Source organism: Bos mutus, chromosome 20 (assembly GCF_027580195.1).
Source record: "Bos mutus isolate GX-2022 chromosome 20, NWIPB_WYAK_1.1, whole genome shotgun sequence".
NCBI lineage: Eukaryota > Metazoa > Chordata > Mammalia > Artiodactyla > Bovidae > Bos > Bos mutus.
In genome coordinates, this window is record NC_091636.1 from 26374153 (window position 1) to 26401857 (window position 27705).

The following is a 27705-nucleotide window of genomic DNA, read 5'->3' on the forward strand; positions in this document are numbered from 1 at the left end:
ACGATCCAGAGGGATGGTATTGGGAGGGAGGAGGGAGGAGGGTTCAGGATGGGGGACACATGTATACCCGTGGCGGATTCATTTTAATATTTGGCAAAACTAATACAATTATGTAAACTTTAAAAATAAAATAAAATTTAAAAAAAAAGAATGGGGGAGGGGCAAAGCTACAGGGATATATTGTATAACATGGGACATATAGCCAATATTTTATAATATCTATAAATGGCGTATAACCTTTAAAATATGAATCACTGCATTGTATACCTGTAATGCATGTAAAATTGTACAGCAATTATATTTCAACAAAAAATAAAACAATAAACTAGTAGGACATGAAAAAAAGATTATAATCAGGAAAAATTATTAGAGAGTCAAAATATCTATGTAATTTAAAAATCACTGCTATTGAAAACAATTCTTTGGACTGGATTATCCATATACATAGTCTCAGTTCAGTCAGTTGCTCAGTCGCGTCCAAATGTGATTCCATGGACTGCAGTATGCCAGGCTTCCCTGTCTATCACCAACTCCTAGAGCATGCTCAAACTCATGTCCGTCAAGTCAGTGATGTCATCCAACCATCTCAACCTCTGTCATCTCCTACTCCTCCTGCCTTCAATCTTTCCCAGCATCAGGGTCTTTTCCAATGGGTCAGTTCTTCACATCAGGTGGCCAAAGTATTGGAGTTTCAGCTTCAGCATCAGTCCTTCTGATGAATATTCAGGACTGATTTCCTTTAGGATTGACTGGTTTGATCTCCTTGTAGTCCAAGGGACTCTCAAGAGTCTTCCCCAACACCACAGTTAAAAGCATCAATTCTTCAGTGTTTAGCTTTCTTTATGGTTCAGTTCTCACATCCATACATGACTACTGGAAAAACCATAGCTTTGATTAGACAGACCTTAATAGCTCTGCTTTTTAATATGCTGTCTAGATTGGTCATAACTTTTCTTCCAAGGAGTAAATGTCTTTTAATTTCATGGCTGCAGTCACCATCTGCATTGATTTTGGAGCCCAAGAAAATAAAGTCTGTCACTGTTTCCATTATTTCCCCATCTATTTGCCATGAAGTGATGGGACCAGATGCCATGATCTTCGTTTTTTGAATGTTGAGTTTTAAACCAACTTTTCCACTCTCCTCTTCTTTCACTTTCATCAAGAGGCCCTTTAGTTCTTCTTCACTTTGTGCCATAAGGGTGGTGTCATCTGCGTATCTGAGGTTATTGATATTTCTCCCAGCAATCTTGATTCCAGCTTGTGCTTCATCCAGCCCGGCATTTTGCATCATGTACTCTGCATAGCCTACACTGATCATATCCATTGAACAACTGTGTAATTTATTCTTCACCTTAACTCATAGCCAGAGACTGAATTTAAAGCTCTCACATTAAGCAAATCAATTTGAGAATTTCATCATTTGTTTATTATTCCCCTTGTTGCAACGAGTAACTATCTGGCCACAGTTAAATTGCTGATTTCTCCATTTCTTTATATCCCTTCCTGGTGAACAAGAATTCTATCATGTACCAAGGATAAAGAAATTTTTCTTAAGATATTGAGGCATAATTCTTAGCTTGTAGAATCTGTTGTCTTTGTGTGCATGAGACAAAAGATGTCCTATACCATTTCCTTATATTCTACCCCCACCTCATCAGTAGCATCCCTTCAAATCTGGATATAAAGGAGAAAAGAAAAAATTAAATTTCAGGTGTAAGTATTTTCCATCCATTTCTTGGAAAGAGTATGGGAGGCATGTCTAACCTGTTCCCTCCATGTGAAAAGTGAACCTAGATTCATTTGCTCAAAATATAAAAGACACTTGGCCAGGGCCAACACATTACAAAAGAAATAGAGTTTATATTTTCAAGGAACTTGCAGTCTAGAGATGACGAAAGCACACAAATTTGCATACAAATATGTACATACTTGGGAGAAGGCAATGGCACCCCACTCCAGTTCTTTTGCCTGGAAAATCCCATGGATGGAGGAGCCTGGTAGGCTGCAGTCCATGGGATCGCTAGAGTCGGACACAACTGAGCGACTTCACTTTCACTTTTCACTGTCATGCATTGGAGAAGGAAATGGCAACCCACTCCAGTGTTCTTGCCTGGAGAATCCCAGGGACGGGGGAGCCTGGTGGGCTGCCGTCTCTGGGGTCGCACAGAGTCGGACACGACTGAAGCGACTTAGCAGCAGCAGCATGTACATACTCACAGATACATATTCTTTAATGTATATATGTAGTCCTTTAATATCTTTTTATAGATATTTCTATTAATTAGTATATGTATTTACACACATGATAAAACATTAATTGGTTATGTATACATACATACACATACACACTCTTTTTTCCAAGATGAATATTATATTATTTTCAATCTCCACAAGTTAATATTTCATTTAAAATTCAAACAGGGTGTTCTTTTTTAAATATAAGATTATTCTAACTTCACCTGAAAGTGAAACCAAATACTCAAAAATAACTAAAAAATATTTTTGAAATTTAAGTGGCAACAAATTTTATTAGCTGCTTCAGAACCATGCTTATATCTTATTTTATTGAGAATTTTCCCAAATTCATGTCAGACACCAAACCACAGCTGCAAGAAACTCAGAACCCCAAACAGGATAAATGCCCAAAAAACCCAAAAAACCCCACTACGTCTAGGTATCTCATTTTTAAACTGAAGCAAATTAAAGCTAGAAGAATATATTGAAAGAAGCCAGAGAGGGGAAAAGACATACCTGTCACACAGCAAAGGTAAGAATTACATTTACCTCTACTCAGCCTGTAAGCCAGAAGACAATAGTATAAGATACTTCAAGTGTTGAGAAAAAACCTACCAGCCTAGAATTCTATATTCTGAGAAATTTTCCTTCCAAAGTGAATGAAATGAAAACTTTCTCAGAAAAGTTAAAATTGAGCCACATTATAGGAGCCCCCTACACTTCCCAGAGTAGGGGCCACACCTCCCTGTGAAGGCTTTTCTTCTACTTATATGTCCACTAACCCAGCAATAAAGCACGTGCTCCTAGAAAATCTTCCCTGGAAGGAGGAGCAACCCCCTGATTCCCAATTGACTAAAGGGCTATAAAGAGGGAAATAAAATGATTAATTAAAGCAGTATTCAACAGATTATGGCCACCAAGTTTGATGTATTGTTCAAAGTTGTGTAGTGGGAAGTATACACTCACACACACACAATCTCGTTGACATAGTAACGTATCACATTGTGATGAAAAGTTCACTGTATAAAACCAGGAAATTGTTTTGGGGATGATATACAACTGTTCTGGGCTTTCCAGGTGGCCCAGAAATAAAGAATCTGCCTGCCAATACAGGATATTCAGGAGACATTGGTTCAATCCCTGGGTCAGGAAGATCCCTAGAGAAGGAAATGGCAACCCACTCCAGTATTCTTTCCTGGGAAACCCCATGATCTGTAGCCGGAGCACACATGTACAATTGTTCTAAGCAGAGCCAGGCTTTACTGCTATTGTCCCTTTGCCTTAATCTTTACTGAACCACCACCTCCCCCACCCCGCCCATCCGCTTCTTTAATTGTGCAGTGGACAAACGACAGTCTTGTCAAAGAGTCTTTGGCTCTTTGAACTTTGAGCCAAAATTTTAGATCAGCCATGTCTACCTTAGTGCAAATAATCATACAAGATATTCATTTATTCACAGTAAAAACTGACTAAATACCCCTCCAATACTTGTATTGAAGTGTGGAGCAGCATGCTTAGTTTCCAGTTTGCAGATGGAAAACTTGACACAGAGGCAGAAGTCTTTCTGTCACAGCTTAGCTTGGTCCTGACAATCAGTACTTAGGTGTCTGTTAGGCAATGAATGGCCTCTCTCTCTATTTAGAATAAATTTCCCAGAGAAGTTTCAGGTTTCTGAACAGGAGCAGTCTATGACCCTTCGGTTCTATTTGTTCTTTGTAGAATCACCCATACAGTGTCCAGGACAAACAAGTCCAAAGCTCCAGCTTCAGGGGTAGACTTGGGAAGGACAGTGTCATGGAGCACCTTATTTCTGTGTATAAGGAATTACAAGGTGAAAGCAGTCTCAAGACTGCCTCTCCAACAGCTTGCCTACAGGAGACAACTGAATCCCACAGGTGCCCCTCACAGCTATGTTTTCAGTTGCAAAAGCTGGGCTCAGGTCCCAAGTAGAAGTGTTTCAGAATTTATTTGTGGGCCGTAGTAGCATCTTATTTGTTTTGCTTTGCTAGTAAAGTATCTTCTTTAAGAGAAAAAATCAATAAGGAAAGGATGGGACAGATAAAACAGAAGATGGTGATGCTGATAATAATAATGATGACAATGATGAGAAAGAGGAGGCAGTGAACCCCATCTGGCACTCGCAATGCATCCCACAGTGCTCTCTGTGCTTTACGTGTTAGGACTTAGAATAGTTCTCTAACATATTATGAAGTTGGCCATACTATCACCTTTAATTACAAATGAGGAAAGTGAGGTAATGAGAGATAAGTTCATAGTACATAGTTCACAGTTCATGCATAGCTAGCAGGTTACATACTTAAATATTAGTTTCTCACCCATATCATATACCAAAGTAATTCTAAGAGATTTAAACAGCTAAACGTACTAAGTAAAATCAGAAAAGTACCTAGAGGAGAATTTTTAAAAATATATATAAATGGCATGTGTGATTATGAGATATAAGATGTTTTCTAAGAATAAATACAATAGAAGTAATCACAAACATATCTAAACACTTATTTTTAATTTCTAATTGTCTAAAAGCATATATTCAATTAAGAAGCAAAAATTTTAAAAGAATCCAAAAATATTCCTAATGGCTAATATCCACATATTGGTTAATATGTAAATTGGTTGATACTCTATAATATGTAAAATATTGGTAAGTCAATAAGAAAAACAGTGATAACCTGAAAGATAAATGGTCGAGGAATAGGAACAGATGATTCAACAAAGAAAAAAACAAACATTACTAGAGCTATATATAAAAATAATAATAATAGCTATTATGTGTTTATTACACTGGGCTAGAAACTGTGCTAAATACCTGAATTATCTTATTGCATCTGCCAAAAAAACCCTGTGTATGATATGCATACCCAAGATCACAAAGCTGGTAACACAGTGAGACTGGGAACCCAAACCTGACCACAGCTCCAAACATTATTTAAACATAAAACCACACTGCAGTTATGTGCTTGTACCAGCTCATCCCCACTTTCTGTATTAGTTGCTCAGTCATGTCTGATTCTTTGCGACCACATGGACTATAGCCCACCAGGCTCCTCTGTCCATGAGATTCTCCAGGCAAGAATACTGGAATGGATTGCCATTCCCTTCTCTAGAGGATCTTCTCCACCCAGGGATCAAATGCAGGTCTCCTGCACTGCAGGCAGATTCTTTACCTTCTGAGCCACCAGGGAAGTCCCCACTTGCTAGAACCCACTGAATACCCCTTTTCCCAGCTCCGTGTTGAATCGTATCATGCTGGTGGCTTGAAATATGCTACGGTAGAAGTACTTACACCACAGAAATCAGCATGTGCTCCAAATGAGCCCCGCAAGGGTAATTATTAAATAGTTCTCAATCCACCACTTACTGTTTCCCTAAAACAACCTGGAATTAGGTCAGATTTCAGGAACTTTTTCCCCAAATATCAACCTCATCACTCAAAGAAATGTGAACTAAAACAAGAGATACCATGTTTGCATTCAAATTTAGCAAATATTAGAAGAGAGCAATCATAAACTAAATTGAGATATCAAGGGCATGTAAATTAATTCAACCTTTATAGAAAAAATATTTGGTACTATACTATCAAGATTCTATGAGACATTCATAGATTTCAATCTTACAAATCCACTTCTGAAAACCGAAGGGAAATAGTCAGTGAGGTGTACAGTGATCTGTGCGTTAGGATGTTCATTTCAACATTGCTTTGAGTAAAAACTTGGAACTTACTTAAATAACCAACAGTATGACAATAAATAATATATGTAACAATCACATGATACAATGTAATGGAGCTATTAAAATTTGTTTTCAATTTCAAAAAACATTATAAAACAATATGCAAGGTGATCCATATATTATTCAAAATATATATGCATATATTTCTATATATATTCAATAAATATATTATTCAGATATATAGTCAGGTCTTGTTTATATACTACAGTAAAGTTTTGAATTTTTCTTCAAGTCCTACATATGTTTGAAAAATTTCTGTGTGTATAATGTAGGTATAATATGTATCTATAATGTATCTATATATACTGAGATTATGTTCTTAAAACTAAATAAATGGGGATTTCTCTGGTGGCTCAGTGGTAAAGAATCTGCCTGTCAATACAGGCAACATGGGTTCTATCCCTGGTCCAGGAAGATCCCACATGTCACAGAACAGCTAATTCCGTGCGCCACGACTGTTGAGCCTGTGCTCCAGAGCCTGGAAGCCACAGCTACAGAGCCCATGGACAGCAACTGGAGCCTGTGTTCTCTAGAGCCTGTGCTCCACAGCAAGAGAAGCCACTACAATGAGAAGCCTCTGCTGCTACTGCTGCTAAGTCGCTTCAGTCGTGTCCGACTCTGTGCGACCCCATAGACGGCAGCCCACCAGGCTCCTCTGTCCCTGGGATTCTCCAGGCAAGAATACTGGACTGGGTTGCCATTTCCTTCTCCAATGCATAGAAGTGAAAAGTGAAAGTGAAGTCGCTGAGTCGTGCCCGACTTTTAGCGACCCTATGGGCTGGAGCCTACCAGGCTCCTCCGTCCACGGGGTTTTCCAGGCAAGAGTACTGGAGTGGGGTGCCATTGCCTTCTCCATGAGAAGCCTACGCACCACGACGAAGAGTAGGCCCACTTGCCGCAACTAGAGAAAAGCCAGGGCAGCAAGGAAGACCCAGCAGAGACATAAACAAATACATAAATAATTTAAAAAATAATCAAATAGAAATATGTATCATGCTTATATAATTAAAAACTGAATATTATAAAAATGACAGTTATTCACAATTTGTAAGCTTCATGAATTATAAACATGAAAAGAAATATCAAATACAATTTGAGCAGAATTTTTCTGCGTTGAACTTGGCTCAATGATTCCACAGTTCATCTGTAAAATATGGATAATTTTCTCATTTAGGAGTTTTATTTTCCAAATTTTATTTGATGACGATATATCACTTCTATATCTGGAAAATACTTGATAAGCATTTATATAAATGCTTAATATGTATTTAAGTACCTAATAAAGTTTTTAGAATATGTGTAATCTTTTACATGTGTAGATCTTATGATGGGGATCTTACAAATGGTATAAAGCAAGTACCACAGATCTCAAAGGGAGAGATTTTTCCGTCAGAGGACATAGGGATTCAGGAAAGTTTCTATCACTCTTTGTAAGGTGACCATTTGAACAGCATAGTGTAATTAGCATTGTAATTTGTTTACTTGAAATCAATATGCAACCTCTGGGCATCCTTTTGTATCAGTCATTTTGGGGAGTTAATTGGAAACATCTCAAACTCATTGAGGCTTCTTTGCTCCCACTCTTCTACGAACTCATTCTCTTAGGGAAAGTACTGCGTTTAGCTTTAGGAGGGTTAAAAATAAAACACCTGATAATAATTCATTAGAGTGTTTCCAAATCATAAGAGTGGTGACAATGGCCTTAGGATTCCTGTGTAGATTAGTTTATTTCCCCCTTTAATAAACATTGAAGCCAAATGTAAGTGTTGTAATAGAGGCAACCTTGTGTACAGGAAATAGCATGGAATTTGAAATCCAAAGACCTGGTTTCAGTCACATCCCCCTCTCTGCCTGATGGAATGGTGGAGAACAAGCCAGTTAACTATACATTTTCTTCTCATCACCCACTCATTCGTTCAGTTAACCAATATTTGTTGCCTGCCCCCTCCACCATGTATCAAGCACTGTCTTGGCACCAGAAATCAGTAAAGAAGAGAGAAAAAAATCATGTTTCTACTTATCCTACATTTTAGTTGCAGACAGAGACAGATGTATCAAAATGACTAAATAAGCATTCATATGGTTTTAAGGTAATTAAAAGTGCCTAACGGAAATTAGACAGGGTTAGGGTAATAGAATGTGTGGAGATGGAGGGGAATGGATTGGAGGAAGAGGTTGATAAGATGGTCAGGGAAAGTCTTTTTAGGGTTGTGATGTTCAAGCAGACACTGAACCTAAGGGAATTAGCCCCTCAAGGACAAGGGTGGGAAAGTACAATTGCAAAGGCCCAGGGCTGAGGACAGAACATCAAAGTCAGTGGTGTTAGAGTCGGTGAGCAGATGGGGGAGATGACTGATGATGAGCTTCCAGCAGTAACACTGACCTCAACATGAGCACCATCACAGACATGAGCAGTGTGTGAGGATAACCGCACGGCACCCAATGACTCATTCTACAAGTGTTAGGAGACAACAAGGAAATGCAGCCCTGGTGTCCTTGTCATTGCCTGTAGTCACCTGCCTTTACCAAGCAGTAAAAGTTCTGTGCTTGACCAGAACAGAATTTGGCCACTGACATTTTCCTTGCGAGGGCTTGACAGCACCAGTCCATTTGGGGCTCAGAAGAGGCCACATTGTGTGTTATACAAGGTGTTCATTTCCTACAGAGAATCCATCTGGGCTGGCAGATGGCCAGGACCAACAGCTGGTCCCTTCATGCAGTAGGCATTCGGTACACGAGTGTGCACTTCTGCTATTCACGCTTGGGATGTCATGTACAGGAACGACTCTCTGTTAACACAAGAAGTTGGGTGGAAAACTTTCATAATGCATGTCATGGTATAAAGAAAGTTAAATTTTTAAATATATGTAGTGTCGCATGGGCAACACATCATTTTACCTTTACCAGGCCCTTTCCATCTGGACTCAGCAGCTGGTCTTGCCTACAATGTCGTCTCTCAGCTGCTTAACATTTGGAGAGGTCTGATCACTAGAGAATGATGTGGGAAACCAGGCTCAGTCATAATCACTCTTTCCCACAGGTTGAAAAGGAAGTAAGACTGTTTGGTTTAGCCTTTGACAACATAATGCAGGGTTGTCAGACTGGCCTCTCTTACCAGCTCATCCCCTCCCTCCTGCTACTCTGCTATTAGTGTTGACCTTGTTGCTTTTTCTGCTGTCACTGCTCCTCTGCCTACCTCTTCCTGCTGCCCCCACTCACACTATACTTTCCTGAGGCCGACTCTGCCCAGAAGTGTGGGAAGAGGAGGGAGAGGCTGCTGGATGCGTTTTCCAGGGCTCCAGTTGTCTCACTGTCTCCATGTGGAAATACCTGCCTGACCACCAGCCTCCAGGCACCACGGTCCAAGAACGCAGACTCTTTCATAAACTTTGGGCTAACAGAGTGCATGAGAAACCTATGCAAGTTCAAATGGGCTTGAAAGCTTTTCAAATATGCTTTCCCATTGTTAATCTGCACATTCAATTCCACATCTGGCTTGGAAAATTTCAAGCCACAGATCAGTTCTTAAGGTGATTGGTTTGCTACTGTAATAAAGCCAAAGGCAAACACGGGAGAAGACGCTGTGAGAGGAAACTCCCCTTTCCACTGGCTTCCCTCTGGACAGGAGTTCTTCATTATGGGGATTTGTTGAGTTGTCATCCCTTAGATAACATTAAAATGGTATCAATAAAGTGAGAGATGAAAGGTCAGTCATCATCCTTTAACACTTCGAGCACACACTGCCTAGTACATGTAACTGAACATAAAAGAAAGCCAACCGCTCCATTAGTCACCCATCTAGGCAAATACTTGGTGCTGAGTAAGAGATTAAGGGTGCCAATTCGATCTTCCAGGTCCCACTGATCTTGCTGGATTGGAAGTGGATGGCTATCACACTGAGGACCACTAGGCATTGGTGGCCAATTGGAAAAGTCATCTGAAAACTTTCTTGAAGCAACCATTGGGTAAGTCATTTGGACATTGCTTTTCACTCTGTTCTTCATCCTGAGAGTTGATGTGTTGGTTTCCCAAGGGCTGGCTCTTAAACCCACTAGGCCCTGCTTTAATCATAAACATAATCAAATTTGTTTGTACTTTGGAAAATTACACTCCCTGAATCCACAATTGTTTTATATGGGTGAAAGCTGATAATACAACTTGTAAAGGTAGAATGAAAGGTCCAGAGATGGACAATTTTCTAACAAGGCCACATGATTCCTGGAGGACAGACACAGAAGGGTCCAGACTCCAGGCTACCAGTGAGAGTCCCCTATGTATTCACTGATTGTATAAGTCCTTCCCTCTAGAACATGTTTATGTCAACAGCTTGTGACTGCCTTCTTCCCTCACTCTCATTCTGCTACTATGCTATTACTTTCCTGCAATTTCACCTCCTTGCTCAATGGTGAGACCACCAGGAATATGAACTCTGACTTTACAGGTGTAGAGTCTTTCAACCCCAGAACCTTTAGACACTTTCCCTTGCTCAAGTCATTCCAATAATTATTTTCTGAAAGTCAGCTGTTGCTAACAGTGGGACTATAAAGATACCTGAGTTTGGGTCTCTATTTTAATGGGGACCTTAAAAGTAGGTCCCCATTAAAGTAAAAGTCCCTTCTACTTCTCTTCTAGAAGAAGAGACAGACACTTAGCAGATACTTTTAATGATTTCCATATAACAAATTGAAATATTAAACTAGAAACATGCCCCCTGTGCCATTAGAGAGAAAAGAGTGGCCATAGCTCAACCTGGGATTTGGGGAGGACTTTCTGTGACAGGTTATAACTGAATTGCATCTTGAAGGATAAGCAACAATAAGATAAATGGAAAAGGTGTTTCAGATGGAGGGACAAGTATAAGCAAAGACAGAAAGTCATAAAATACAACTGGATCTGCAGGGAATCAAAAACCATTAATATGTAAACATTAATTATGAGTCAAAAGGTAACAAATCATGAAGTTTAGAAGTTGGAGAGTAGGTGCCTGGTACCAAGGGCTTTGTGGGCCAGTCAAAAAGAAGCCCCTGAATTCTATAGATGAAGTGTAGTCCTTGAATGTATTTAAATGGGAAATGATGCCATTGGATTTAAATTTTACACAGATACTTTATTGAAAGGTTTTGAAGTATGGGTCCAAATGGGTAATTCTGAAAACTGAGAGATGATTTATGAAGTCTTGGGTCTAGTGTAGAGATGATGAGTGGGCATGAAGAGAGAGGATAGAGTTGAGAGATTCTGGACACGGTGATGATTGACTGAGTGGGTGCTAGGGAGTTAAGGAAGAAGCTGAGATGGTCTAAGGTTTCTACATGGTGATGGTGTGGATAATGGAGCTATTGATAGGATTAAGCACTAGAGACGTTTAGAGGTGCAGCTGCCATATAAGAGGCAGTGGCACATAGAGAATCCAAGGTGCCAGAGTCATGGACACTGTATCCAGTACTCACCTGCAGAGCTGGTATTAGAGATTTCAAGTAAAGCAATTTTAAGGTGCAGAAGCAGCTCAACTCTGAGCTGGGATAAACCTCAGGAAAGAAAAAAAGTGAAAATATCCAAAGAAAATTCTCTGATTTGGAAATATCATGAATCACGTTCTTCACTAACCCCCCATTTCCCATCCTCAATTCTTGACATTTTATGGTCACTGTATTGTTGTAAATGTGTTTCCCATAAGGTCAAAGTTCCATTGACAATGTCATTCTTAAAGCACCCGTCTCCCATTCCCATTTTTTTTTCCCCCATACGGTGTCATGGAACAGTGGTGAGGATGAAATCTCCTTTCCACTTTCCACCTTGTTGTAACTTCCACTTTTCTGTGATTCTATCAGTGACCATATATGTATACATAAAAACATACTTTGTTTTATTGCAGTTCACTTTATATGCTTCACAAATAGTGCATTTTTTTTTTTTTACAAACTGAAGTTTTGTGGTAATCCTGTATCAAGCAAATCTATTGCCATGATTTTTCCAACACCATTTGCTCAATTTGCATCTCTATGTCACATTTTGGTAATTCTTTCAGTACTTCAAACTTTTTCTTTATTATTACATCTGTTATGGTGATCTGTGAATAGTGATCTCTGATGTTACCATTGTAGAAAGACTGACTTGCTGAAGGCTGAGATGATGGTTAGCATTTTTTAGTACTAAATATTTGTAATTAAGGTATGTGTTTTTTTTTAATTGGGGTATAGTGCTTTACAATTTTGTACAACAATTTGTTGTTGTTTAGTCACTAAGTCATGTCTGAGCCTTTTTGACCCCATTGACTGCAGTAATACATTGTTTTTCTTAGGTACACCGCTACTGCACACTTAATAGGCTGAAGTATGGCATAAATATGTTCTAACGCACTAGGAAAGCAAAAAACTTGTGTGAATAATGCAATATTCACTTTATCGAGGTGGTCTAGAACTGAATCTACCCTGTCTTCAAGATATGCCTCTTTCTTTCTCTCTCTCCCCTTATATCTATATGCACATGTATATATGTATTTATATACATACATTTATATTATGTATGTACATGTGTATATTTCACTCAAGAATTCGAGCAAAATTTGTGACTATAATGAGAAGTGGTTCCGTTTGCTTGTTCATGGAGAAGAAAGCTCATTTGCTAAAGCCTTTTGTCCCTTTTGGTTCGTTTCCCCCCTCACCTCAATTTCCCTTTGAAGATTTAAGCACTTCTATTTGAACACAAAAAACATGTTTGACAAATAAATATTAAAGCTTACTGCCAGAGATAAGATAAGGCAGGTGGATGAACTACAATAGTTATATTTAAGTCAAAACTGCCCTTTGGACCAGCACTATCAAGTGAAAATTACAATGTGAGTCATATATGTAATCTCGAATTTTCTGGTAGTCACATTAAGTAAGTGAAAAGAAAGAGGTAAAGCAACTTTAACAATACCTTTTATTCAACCCAGTATATCCAAACTATTATCATTTTCGCATTTAGTCAATACAATACAATAATATTAATGATATCTTTTTTTCATAGGAAGTGTTCAGAATCCAGTATTTTACACTCAGAGCATATCTCAATTCAGATATCTAAATTTCAGCTGAAACCCATGATCTGTACTTAGATTTCACACACTTAAATTTTTATAGTATATTCCTGTATCCAAGTTGTTCCAGTCATACTAAAATGTCCCTAGCTGCACTCTCTGTGCTCACCTAAGCACTCATGGTCACCTGAGGCTTCTGTGTTGAACAGAGCAGTATAGACCTTCAGCTTTCCTTTCCTCCGAATCTTCAAATGCTGTACATGAACTTGAGGCAGCTGAACATTTCTGAAAGATATTTATGAAAGTTTTCCAAATCATCCAAGCCTTTGAGATCTCACCTGTAAACTCTAGTTGATGGAGTTTTCAAACTGGCTTAATCAGGCTTCTGGAAGTCTTTAAAGGAAAGAGCAAAGGTCTTAAAATGGAGAAGTAACAGATCAAAAAGCATTTGATTAAGAGGGTATCTGGTATATAGCCTATAAAATAAAATCGTGTCAATTTTAAAACACCAATTGTGTTTTGAGAACATTTTATAATATGAACATAATCTTGAAAGTAAGTTTAAAACCTGAAGCTAGGTTTTGTTGTTACTGTTGGTGTTAGGTTGGTTGGCTAGTTGTTTTACCTTCTAATATATGATCTTAAAAAAATTCACATATTTCTATTTGTACTATGATTAAACTTCAGTGTGAACCTAGTGACCCTTGGAAGTTAAAAATATTTGTTAGTATGGTGAATCTAGCCTAAGGTTAAAGCTGATCACCCCTGTACCAATAAACACACACACAGAGGCACAGATACACATGCATGCACACCCACATATACTGAAGGGCTTGTGTGGCTTCAGAGCAGAAACCTTTCCTAACCAAGGTAACAGGTGTATTTGGACCATGTTGTATGCTACATCAGAGCTTAGTGGTCAGAAAGCTTCTTTTGTTCCAACATGTATGTTTAACTTTGGGTAGGGTTGGAGGAATGAGAGGTGGAGAAGCAAGGAATCATTTCTTCCTTCTTTAACTCTAACACCCCCTTTACCCAGCCAATGTGAGGAGTCTGGAATGGGAGGGAAGGAAGAGGAGACTATGAACAGGCAATTCCAGGCTCCCACAGGCACCTCCTGTCCTACGCCTCTTTCTTTTCCATCTTGTGTACTCAAGATTCACCTGCTCCTAGTGATTATTTAATAGACCTCTTGTCTTAGGAGTCTTATGACACATTTCAAGAAACCCTGGGCTTTCATCTCTTTCACTTTTTGAAATGTATCAGACTAGCTCTCAGAGTCTGCTGTCCTATTTTTCCCTCCTCCAACTCATCACTGTCTAATTACTTTTTTATTCGAGTTTGAACTCATGTTGTGTTTAATATTAACATTTAGAGAAGGACAAACATCTCAGCTTCTTGACTGTGGTTTTTCTGGGCTTAACAACCAGTTAGTTTAGTGTAGTAATCATTAATGGGACACCTGTTCTGTGCTAGGGACTTTGCTAGGTGCTTTGGTGCCAAACATACTGTATAACTATACACTACACACTCAGGCGGACTTCCCAGGTGGCTCAGTGGTAAAGAACCTACGTGCCAAGGTTGGGAAGATTCCCTGAGGAGGAAAATAGCAACCTGCTCCAGTATTCTTGCCTGGGAAATCCCATGGACAGAGGGGACTAGTGGGCTATGTGGGGTCATAAATTGGACACAATGGAATAACTGAGCATGCATGCACACTTACACTCAGGTGGGAGCAGGGATAAACTAGAAAATGCTGGACTTTCTCCTGTGCACAAACAGGGGTGATAATTAAATGGCCAGAAGTTCCCAAAAAGATAAATTCAAAATAGAGTAAACATAAATTTGTCTTTGCTCTCAAAAGTTGCACTGGTGATCTGGTTATTTGCATTCTGATCCTATTACACACCATGTGGATATTTTATGTTTTATATAACCATTAGGCCATTCAGGTATGACCTAAATCAAATCCCTTACAACTATATAGTGGAAATGACAAACAGATTAAAGGATTAGATCTGATAGAGCGCCTAAAGAACTATGGGTATAGGTTGGTTCCATTGTATAGCAGGCAGTGATCAAAACCATCCCCAAGAAAAAGAAACTTGAAAAGCAAAATGGTTGTCTGAGGAGGTCTTACAAATAGCTGAGAAAAGAAGAGAAGTGAAAGGAAAAGGAGAAAAAGAAAGATATACCCATCTGAATGCAAAGTTCTAAAAAATAGCAAGGAGAGATAAACAAAGCCTTCCTGAGTGATCAATGCAAAGAAATAGAGGAAAACAATAGAATGGGAAGGACTAGATATCTCTTCAAGAAAATTAGAGATACCAAGGGAATACACATGCAAAGATGTGCATTATAAAGAACAGAAACAGTGTGAATCTAACCGAAGAAGAAGATATTAAGAAGAGCTGGCAACAACACACAGAAAAAACATAGAAAAAAGATCTTCGGTTCAGTTCAGTTCAGTCGCTCATTCGTGTCTGACTCTTTGCGACCCCATGAATCGCAGCACGCCAGGCCTCCCTGTCCATCACCAACTCCCAGAGTTCACTCAGACTCACATCCATCGAGTCAGTGATGCCATCCAGCCATCTCATCCTCTGTCATCCCCTTCTCCTCCTGCCCCCAATCCCTCCCAGCATCAGAGTCTTTTCCAATCAGTCAACTCTTCGCATGAGGTGGCCAAAGTACTGGAGTTTCAGCCTCAGCATCATTCCTTCCAAAGAAATCCCAGGGCTGATCTCCTTCACAATGGACTGGTTGGATCTCCTCGCAGTCCAAGGGACTCTCAAGAGTCTTCTCCAACACCACAGTTCAAAAGCATCAATTCTTTGGCACTCAGCCTTCTTCACAGTCCAACTCTCACATCCATACATGACCATAGGAAAAACCATAGCCTTGACTAGACGGACCTTTTTTGGCAAAGTAATGTCTCTGCTTTTGAATATGCTATCTAGATTGGTCATAAGTTTCCTTCCAAGGAGTAAGCATCTTTTAATTTCATGGCTGCAGTCACCATCTGCAGTGATTTTGGAGCCCCCAAAAATAAAGTCTGACACTGTTTCCACTGTTTCCCCATCTATTTCCAATGAAGTGATGGGACCGGATGCCATGATCTTCGTTTTCTGAATGTTGAGCTTTAAGCCAACTTTTTCACTCTCCACTTTCACCTTCATCAAGAGGCTTTTGAGTTCCTCTTCACGTTCTTCCATAAGGGTGGTGTCATCTGCATATCTGAGATTATGACCCAAATAACCATGATGGTGTGATCACTCACCTAGAGTCAGACATCCTGGAGTACAAAGTCAAGTAGGCCTTAGGAAGCATCACTACAAACAAAGCTAGTGGAGGTGATGGAATTCCAATTGAACTATTTCAAACCCTAAATGATGATACTGTTAAATTGCTGCACTCAATATGCCAGCAAATTTGGAAAGCTCAGCAGTGGCCATAGGACTAGAAAAGGTCAATTTTCACTCCAATCCCAAAGAAAGGCAATACCAAAGAAGTTTCAGACTACATCAGAATTGCACTCATCTCACATGCAAGCAAAGTATTGCTCAAAATTCTTCAAGCTAGGCTTCGACAGTATGTGAACCGGGAAATTCCAGATGTTCAAGCTGGACTTAGAAAGGGCAGAGGAACCAGAGATCAAATAGCCAACATCTGTTGGACCATAGAAAAGGCCAGAGAATTCCAGAAAAACATCTTCTGCTTCACTGACTACACTAAAGCCTTTGACTGTGTGGATCACCACAAACTGTGGAAAATTCTTAAAGAGATGGGAATACCAGACCACTTTACCTCCCTCCTGAGAAGCCTGTATGCAGGTCAAGAAGCAACAGTTAGAACTGGACATGGAACAATAGACTGATTCCAAATTGGGAAAGGAGTACATTGTCAAGTACATTGTACAAGTCAAGGCTGTACATTGTCACCTTGCTTATTTAACTTATATGCAAAGTACATCATATGAAATGCTGGGCTGGATGAAGCAGAAGTTAGAATCAAGATTGCCAGGAGAAATATCAATAGCCTCAGATATGCAGATGACAAGACCTTAATGGCAGAAAGTGAAGAGGAACCAAAGAGCCTCTTGCTGAAGGTGAAAGAGGAGAGTGAAAATGCTGGCTTAAAACTCAACATTAAAAAAATGAAGAACATGGCATCCAGTCCCATCATTTCATGGCAAATAGATGGGGAAACAATAGAAACAGTGACAGACTATTTACCTGGGCTCCAAAATCACTGCAAATGGTGATGGCAGCCATGAAATTAAAAGACACTTGCTCCCTGGAAGGAAACCTGTGACAAACCTAGACAGCATATTGAAAAGCAAAGATACTTTACCAACAATGGTCCATCTAGTCAAAGCTATAGTTTTTCCAGTATCATGTATGTATGTGAGAGTTGGACTATAAAGAAAGCTGAGTGCCAAAGAATTGATGCTTTTGAACTGTGGTGTTGGAGAAGACTCTCGAGTCCCTTGGACTGCAAGGACATCAAATCAGTCAATCCTAAAGGAAATCAATCCTGAGTATTCATTAGAAGGACTGTTGCTGAAGCTGAAGCTCTAATACTTTGGCCGCCTGATGCAAAGAGCCAATTCATTAGAAAAGACCCTGATGCTGGGGAAGATTGAAGGCAGGAGAAGAAGGGAATGACATAGAATGAGATGGTGGATGGCATCACCAACTCGATGGACATGAGTTTGAGCAAGCTCAGGGAGTTGTTGATGGACAGGGAAGCCTGGGCATGCTGCAGTCCATGGGGTCATAAAGAGTCGGACAGGACTGAGTGACTGAACAACAATTTATTTATTTTTAATTTTGACTCTGCTGGGCCTTCAGTACTGCGTGGACTTTCCTCTAGTTGCAGCAAGTGGAGGCTACTCTAGTTGCAGTACACAGGCTTCTCACTGCGGTGGCTGCTCTCGCTGTGGAGCATGGCTCATAGCTGTGGCGCACAGACTTGATTGCTCCACAGCATGTGGGATCTTCCCAGATCAGGGATTGAACCTGTGTCTCTTACACTGGCAGGAGAATTCTTTACTACTGAGCCACCCAGTGGATATTTTATGAGAACAAAGCAAAGAATAAATGGAAATCACAAAAAAATCTTACTAGCTCTTTGCTTTGGATCTGTGACTGCTCCATCTTATAATGACAACTTAGGTCAAGGCTTCATTTAATGACATTCTACTAAATGAATCCACTCATTTGTTTTTATCCCGATAGAAACATAGATCCTGAGACTTTGTATATCTTACTCATAGAGAATATTTTTCCATTAAATACCTAGAAACAACCTCAATCAGGGAAAATGGAACCCATTGAAAAAGTAACATGATCATAATTCACATTAGATCAGACACTGTTTGGGATGGGTAGGTTGGGAAGCGGTGGGGCTGGAGCCCAAAGAAGAATAGGAGAGAAGAAGAAAGAGGAAGGCCGTCCTGACTAGAAAAATCAGCTGTAGGGAAGAAATAGCTTTCAGGAGGGACACACATCCGTGATGCCAGCCTTTTCTCTTACTATATCTATCCCTGATTTCTAAATTCTCCTCTCTGAACAGGCACACCCACTTCTGGTGTGAGTCTTCTGTGCAAAGGTTATTTTTACCTTCTTATTTTTACCCTCTGTGAAAAGGTTATTTTACCTTGAGTGCCTTACAGAGCAGAGACATCTGTGGCCATTTAAGGGGTCATCTCTGCACATCTAATCCACAGTCCTTTCCTGACAAGAAAATATTGCTGGTAGCTAACGAGGCCAGCAGAGCAGAAGCAGAAAAAAAGTAAGAAAGAATTGGAGAGACAGTTTAGGGGTGGGATTGATTTGTAAGATTTAAGGATATGAAAAGGGAGAGAATCTTTTATGATGGAGAATCGATAGAGACTGGATTTCATCAGGACATGATTGCTGTTGAGAGAAACAAACAGTCAAGGAGGAAAAAGTGATTTACTAGGGAACTATGATGCTGTGAATCACCCCTGGAATGCAACATCAATTGCAAAATAGGAAGCCTAGGTCCTAATGTAGCTCCACTCTGAGCTGTGTGACTCTGGAAAAATCCCTTAGGCCTCTGAGCTTCAGTATCTTCATTCATAAAATAATACGAGCTGAGATAATCTGCACTCTTTAACCCCTAGAACTGTTCTCTTTTTCTTACCTTTTATGCTCTTTAAATCCTGAGAAGATGAATTGGGAAATTGTTCACTATACTCTAAATTAAAAGGCTTAGATGATCACCAATGATTATTAATATTGGTAGGGGACAGCAAGAGGGAAATGAGTCTGTAGTGAATTAGTTTTGCTGATATAATAGACAATGGGGGAAACTAATCCTACCTACCATGATCTTTAAAAAGAATAACAATATTGCCCTATATTTCCATTCCATGTTATCCTTTACAGAACAATTGCAGATCCATTGCTTTGTTTGATATTTATAATATTGAGGAGAAATAGGCAGGAAGTTGCAAATCTGTTGCCTCATTTGATATTCACAGCAATTAGCAGAAATAGGCAGGAAAATTACTATTTCTAATATTGACATTAAATTCAGAGAGTTAAGTGATTTTTTCAGAGTCACAGAGCTACTTAATGATGGGGCTAGAACTAGATTTCAGGTCTCCAGAAACCTGGACTTAGACACTTGCCTGTGCTTTTTGCCTGGCCCTCCCAGAAGTGTCTAGACACTTATGGAAGCTGCCCAAGTTGTCACATCCCCAAATGATGTACTACAGAGAATGCAGCTTCTCAGATTGGACTACATTTTCCTTGGTCAACTCACAACTATCTTTTAGTCAGGAGCCTCCAAAATAGGGTACAAACAACTCTGGAGGGAAATGATGTATTAAGGTGCGGAGCGGGAGTGGATATTAAGAAAAATTCTATTTGTTTTGCATCACTCTTTTACTTTCTTTTTGTGTGTTTTATAAGACATGTAATATATTAGCACCAAGTGTTAACATAAATGGCTCATGAATGTAATTTATAAACAGGGCCATATGCTTTACTTGTTAAAGCCTTGATCAAAAGTATTTGGAGACTATGCTTTAGAAAACACGTGAAGGAAAAAGCCAAGAGAATAAAATAATTCATAAGGCTGTTCTTAGGAGTCTGACTTTTTCTTAACCCTTATGAGGACTGAGGGAAAGGGGAAAGGGCTCTGGAAAGGAGGAAGTTCAATCAGAATCTTGAAGAAAATCCAGAAAAGTAGACTAACGAATGGAACTGCTCTGGCTGAACTGGGGCAGCTGGTCACATGCTTCCCACCACACAGAGGCCCTTGTTTCTCTTACACACTGTAGCTCTTTGTCAATCATAATCAACTATTCTATTCAGCTGTTCTTGCCGCCACTTTTCTCCTGTCTTTCAAGTCTATTAAGCAATAAAAGTAAGGCAGAACTTCACAAGCCTTTCAAAGATAAGGTTAAAAGGAACAAAAATATGTCCTGATCAATAAACCTATAGGTCCTTTCTAATGGAAAAGAAAAAAAAAATCTAAGCTACCCACAGAAAATTACTTGGGAATTTTGATATTATTCATAACTTATAAAGTAATTGCCAACTGACTTTTCATGTTCTCCCCAAACCCTTATATGAAACTGAGAAAGAGTATAAAATAGGGAAAGAATATGCTGAAAAGAAAGAAAATTATTGTCTCACCCTTAGGATCCAGGAAGGTAGTGCACCCACAATTACTGGATTATTAACACAGAAACTATAAAGGAAGGAAGTGTAATATTAAATAAATACTCATTATAATGGCAAATAGGAGATCACTGGGGCTTCCCAGATGGTGTTAGTGGTAAAGAACCCACCTGCCAATGCAGGTAGATGTGAGATGCTGGTTTGATGCCTGGGTTGGGAAGATCCCCTAGAGGAGGGCATGGCAACCCACTCCACTGTTCTTGCCTGGAGAATCCCATGGACAGAGGAGCCTGGCAGGCTACAGTCCAGAGGGTTGCACAGTGTCAGATACAACTGAAGTGACTGAGCATTCATGCACACAGGAGATCATCTCTAAGGGTCAATATTTGGGGCTATTTCAAGGAAAGAAGGGGCTTTCCTGGTAGCTCAGAATCTGCCTGCAATGAAGAGGACCTGGGTTCGATCCCTGGGTTGGGAAGATACCCTGGAGAAGGAAATGGCAACCCACTCCAATATTCTTGCCTGGAGAATTCCATGGACAGAAGAGCATGGCGGGCTACAGTCCATGGGGTCTCAAAGAGGGGGCCATGACTGAGCGACTAACACTTTCACTTTCAAGGAAAGAGAGAGCTCTAGAAGCAGTGAAATGTTTCTTTTACATATACAAATAATATAGCACACAAGGAGTCCACCAAAGATTTTGGTCACAGTATGCATTTGCCTTTGAACTACTTTCTTTACTTAAAATTGCTGATAGACTTTAAAAGCACCATATCATTGTTATGGTATTTTACAACCAGCAGAGACCATAGACATCTTCTCATGGGAGCCTGGTGGGCGTCACAGAGGCTTGCCAGGAAGGAATCTGGGGTTTCTGAAGATGGCCCTCCTGTATTTAGAGAGTGTGGCTCTGACTCTGGTGGGGTGGACAGGAGGATAGCAGTCTTTGGTTTCTTGTCCCTGCTTCTGTCACTAAATTTCTTGGGCAGGTTTCTTTATTTCCTTTTATAGAGAAAATTATGAGAAAATTCATTTCTCATCTGTAGCATTTATTTATTTGTCAAATGTTGTATTCACTATGTGCCAGCTCTAATTTAAGTGCTGGAGATACTAAGATTAATAAAATACTGCCCCTCAAAATCTACATAGCCTGATTAAAAAGATAAGATACATAATATAGTTAAATTATCAGTATAAAGCAGTGCATGAACAATGACACAAATAAGAGGTCATTTTAATAAGTACTGTTAAACATATTGGAGGCCAAGAGAAAGTTCTTTTGTCCTGCAAATAAAGCCATCATGACTTCTCTCTAGTATCCTTTTCCATTTTTCTGTTTTGGCTGCATCTTTGGCACCACGGCCTGGTTCTCATTGCTAGAGAAATGAGAAGAGTAGAATAAAGGACACAGCTTAAAAGCCCAGAGCTGTGATGCCTCTGTCTCCTTTTCCCCTATTAGGGCATATTTCAGGGTGTTTGTTAGTACATCCTATAGAATCAAGGTAGGAAGGGTGAGTACGAGACACAGAGAACAGTGGTGAACGCAAAATGTGGTAGGATGTGCTGGAAAACTGAACTAAATACTGACTGCCATGAGTGATTATTATTTTGTGTGTGCTGTTTAAATGAAAATAAGGTGGGCTAGCAAACAACCTCAGTTCAGTCGCTCAGTTGTGTCCGACTCTTTGTGACCCCATAGATTGCAGCACACCAGGCTTCCCTGTCCATCACCAACTCCCGGAGCTTGCTCAAACTCATGTCCATTGAGTCGGTGATGCCATCCAACCATCTCATCGTCTGTCAAACCCTTCTCTTCCTGCCTTCAATCTTACCTGTCATCAAGGTCTTTTCCAATGAGTCAGTTCTTCACATCAGGTGGCCAAAATATTGGAGCTTCAGCTTCAGCATCAGTCCTTCCAATGAATATTCAGGACTGATTTCCTTGAGGATGGACTGGTTTGGTCTCCTGGGAATCCAAGGGGCTCTCAAGAGTCTTCCCCAACACCACAGTTTAAAAGCATCAATTCTTTGGTGCTCAGCTTTCTTTATAGTCCAACTCTCACATCCATACATGACTACTGGAAAAACCATAGCTTTGACTAGATGGACCTTTGTTGGTAAAGTAACATCTCTGCTTTTTAATATGCTGTCTAGGTTGGTCATAGCTTTTCTTCCAAGGAGCAAGTATCTTTGAATTTCATGGCTGCAGTCAACATCTGCAGGGATTTTGGAGCCCAAGAAAATAAAGTCTGTCACTGTTTCCATTGTTTCCCCAACTATTTGGCAACACCCTCTTCCAATCAATCTACCTAGCCGAGGGAAAACTACTGCCATTTTCTTCCTTAGTGGAATCAATTGTCTTACTCAGTGTGATTTAGAATTAACTATTTAAAATAAATATCTTCCATGTTCTTCCAGGAGAGAGTTGAGAAAGCTCGTTTAACAATCACGTAGTAATCATATACTCTAACGAGGGCTTCCCAGATGACTTAGACAGTAAAGAATCAGCTTGCCATGCAGGAGATCTGGGTTTGATCTATAAGTCAGGAAGATCTCCTGGAGAAGGGAATGGCTACCTACTCCACTATTCTTGCCTGGAGAATTCCATGGACAGAGGAGGCTGGACAGTCCATGGGATCACAAAGAGTCGGACATGAATGAGCGACTAACATCATGATACATGGCCCTAAAAAACCACTTGGTTTCTGTTCTTTGTCCATTGGCACTCTTTCAGAAGTATAGAGATTTTTACTGAAAATAACTGAAAAGACTAAAACTTTCTGAACTTTGGACTATCAGAAAATCTGGAGGTATGAATATTATTTCTGCCACTGCTTGAGTTTTTATTTAACATGGACTAAATCAAGTAGAATTCTGAGAATTTGAAAAGCAATTTTCATTGCTAGTGAACTAGTCAATTTATTATTATGTTGTTTGGCTTGATTGTATATATTTATAAATTTTTTTCATTTTTACCTTTCCCACTTTTACTCTTTGCTTGATTAGTTCAATTTCTATTCTTTTTAATGTTTATCTTTGAATTTTTAGCACACAAACTTAACTGTAAAATGTTATCAAAGCCTAAATTTATTATACATCTTTACCTTTCTCCCAAATCAAACAAGAAGCTTATCTCCTAAACAACTTCTATTCACTAGCTTTCATTGTCCTTGTTATTATTATTTTTGTTGTTGTTACTATATATTTAACTTTTTAACAGTAAACAGTTAAATATACTAACTCTTCCACACAGCTCTGTAGCAAATTACTCCAAAACTTTTAATGGCATTAAAAAAGACAATCATTATTATGCTCATAGACACTGTGGGTTGTGAATATGAGCAAAGTAAATTAAGGATGTCGTGTCATTGTTCTACACTGCCTAAGATCCGTCCTGGGTGTTCTTTGGAAGGAATGATGCTAAAGCTGAAACTCCAGTACTTTGGCCACCTCATGCTAAGAGTTGACTCATTGGAAAAGACTCTGATGCTGGGAGGGATTGGGGGCAGGAGGAGAAGGGGACGACAGAGGATGAGATGGCTGGATGGCATCACTGACTCCATGGACATGAGTTTGAGTGAACTCCGTGAGTTGGTGATGGACAGGGAGGCCTGGCGTGCTGCGATTCATGGGGTCGCAAAGAGTCGGACACGACTGAGTGACTGAACTGAACTGAACTGAAAGCCTTCATTGGAATCCTGCTGTTGGTTGGTGGCCTCAGTCTTCCTCCTTGCATTCCTTTTCAAGTGGTCTCTGTATAGGCTAGTTGGTCTTCCCCAGAGCATGATGGCTGGGTTCCCTGGACAAGTGTCCCAAGAAAGAGATAGCCAAGCAGAAGCCATATCACCCACCCTTGAAAGTCACACAGTGCCTCTTTCACTGTATCCTACTCATAATAAGCCATAAAGGCTGCTCATGTTCAAGAGAGGGGAGATAGATTCAACCTCTTGATAATGGTGTGGCAAAGCTCCACAATAGGAAGAACTGGAAATGTTGCTGTGACCGTTCTTGGAAAATGCTCTCTGCCATATTAACATAGTTTATCAATTTCCGCAGTTACTCCTGCTCTTTACATCTCATATCTTTCCCTTGGGTTTGCTTTTCTTTGTGAAGTATATCAACTAGCGGTTTCTCAGCAATGGTTATGAATGTTTTAGAATTCATAGCTCACTCTTGAATAATAGATAAGCTGATTATAGAATTTTATTGGCAGTTACTTTATTTTTTGTCAACACTTAAAAAATATTACCCCATTGCTTTCTTTTTCCTTTCTTTTATTGTGGTGAAGCACACTTAACATAAAATTTACTATCTTTACTATCTTAAACATTTTAAGTGCACACTGTAGGGTATTAAGTACATTAATATTATTATATTACCATCACCACCATCCATCTCCAGAACTCTCCTCATGTTATAAATCTAGAACTCTGTACTCATTAAACAAAAACTTCCTATTTCTCCTTCCCAGACCCTGGCAACCACCATTCTACTTTCTGTCTCTGCGATTTTGATTCCTCTAAGTAACTCATGCAAGTGGAATCATACAGTATTTTTCTTTTTATCACTGGCTTATTTCACTCAGTATAATGTTCTCAAGATTCATCCATTTTGCAGCATGTATCGTAACTTCCTTCTTTTTTTTTAAGTTTTTACTTATTTATTTATTTTTTAATTTTATTTTATTTTTGAACTCTACAATATTGTATTGGTTTTGCCAAACATCGAAATGAATCCGCCACATGTATACTTGTGTTCCCCATCCTGAACCCTCCTCCCTCCTCCCTCCCCATACCCTCCCTCTGGGTCATCCCAGTGCACCAGCCCCAAGCATCCAGTATCGTGCATCGAACCTGGACTGGCGACTCGTTCCATATATGATATTATACGTATTTCAATGCCATTCTCCCAAATCATCCCACCCTCTCCCTCTCCCACAGAGTCCAAAAGACTGTTTTATACATCAGTGTCTCTTTTGCTGTCTCGTATACAGGGTTATTGTTACCATCTTTCTAAATTCCATATATATGCATTAGTATACGGTATTGGTGTTTTTCTTTCTGGCTTACTTCACTCTGTATAATAGGCTCCAGTTTCATCCACCTCATTAGAACTGATTCAAATGTATTCTTTTTAATGGCGGAGTAATACTCCATTGTGTATATGTACCACAGCTTTCTTATCCATTCGTCTGCTGATGGACATCTAGGTTGCTTCCATGTCCTGGCTATTATAAACAGTGCTGCGATGAACACTGGGGTACACATGTCTCTTTCAATTCCGGTTTCCTCAGTGTGTATGCCCAACAGTGGGATTGCTGGATCATAAGGCAGTTCTATTTCCAGTTTTTTAAGGAATCTCCACACTGTTCTCCATAGTGGCTGTACTAGTTTGCATTCCCACCAACAGTGTAAGAGGGTTCCCTTTTCTCCACACCCTGTCCAGCATTTATTGCTTGTAGACTTTTGGCTCGCAGCCATTCTGACTGGCGTGAAATGGTACCTCATAGTGGTTTTGATTTGCATTTCTCTGATTTGCATTTCTCTGATAATGAGTGATGTTGAGCATCTTTTCATGTGTTTGTTAGCCATCTGTATGTCTTCTTTGGAGAAATGTCTATTTAGTTCTTTGGCCCATTTTTTGATTGAGTAGTTTATTTTTCTGGAATTGAGGTGTAGGAGTTGCTTGTATATTTTTGAGGTTAGTTGTTTGTCAGTTGCTTAATTTGCTATTATTTTCTCCCATTCTGAAGGCTGTCTTTCCATCTTGCTTATAGTTTCCTTTGTTGTCCAGAAGCTTTTAAGTTTAATTAGGTCCCATTTGTTTATTTTTGCTTTTATTTCCAATATCCTGGGAGGTGGGTCATAGAGGATCCTGCTGTGATGTATGTCAGAGAGTGTTTTGCCTATGTTCTCCTCTAGGCGTTTTATAGTTTCTAGTCTTATGTTTAGATCTTTAATCCATTTTGAGTTTATTTTTGTGTATGGTGTTAGAAAGTGCTCTAGTTTCATTCTTTTACAAGTGGTTAACCAGTTTTCCCAGCACCATTTGTTAAAGAGATTCTTTTTAATCCATTGTATATTCTTGGCTCCTTTGTCAAAGATAAGGTGTCCATATGTGCATGGATTTATCTCTGGGCTTTCTATTTTGTTCCATTGATCTATATTTCTGTCTTTGTGCCAGTACCATATTGTCTTGATGACTGTGGCTTTGTAGTAGAGCCTGAGGTCAGGTAGGTTGATTCCTCCAGTTCCATTCTTCTTTCTCAAGATAGCTTTGGCTATTCGAGGTTTTTTGTATTTCCATACAAATCGTGAAATTATTTGTTCTAGCTCTGTGAAGAATGCCGTTGGTAGCTTGATAGGGATTGCATTGAATCTATAAATTGCTTTGGGTAGTATACTCATTTTCACTATATTGATTCTTCCAATCCATGAACATGGTATATTTCTCCATCTATTAGTGTCCTCTTTCACCAGTGTTTTATAGTTTTCTATATATAGGTCTTTAGTTTCTTTAGGTAGATATATTCCTAAGTATTTTATTCTTTCCATTGCAATGGTGAATGGAATTGTTTCCTTAATTTCTCTTTCTGTTTTCTCATTATTAGTGTATAGGAATGCAAGGGATTTCTGTGTGTTGATTTTATATCCTGCAACTTTACTATAATCATTGATTAGTTCTAGTAATTTTCTGGTAGAGTCTTTAGGGTTTTCTATGTAGAGGATCATGTCATCTGCAAACAGTGAGAGTTTTACTTCTTCTTTTCCAATTTGGATTCCTTTTATTTCTTTTTCTGCTCTGATTGCTGTGGCCAAAACTTCCAAAACTATGTTGAATAGTAATGGTGAAAGTGGGCACCCTTGTCTTGTTCCTGACTTTAGGGGAAATGCTTTCAATTTTTCACCATTGAGGATAATGTTTGCTGTGGGTTTGTCATATATAGCTTTTATTATGTTGAGGTATGTTCCTTCTATTCCAGCTTTCTGGAGAGTTTTTATCATAAATAGATGTTGAATTTTGTCAAAGGCTTTCTCTGCATCT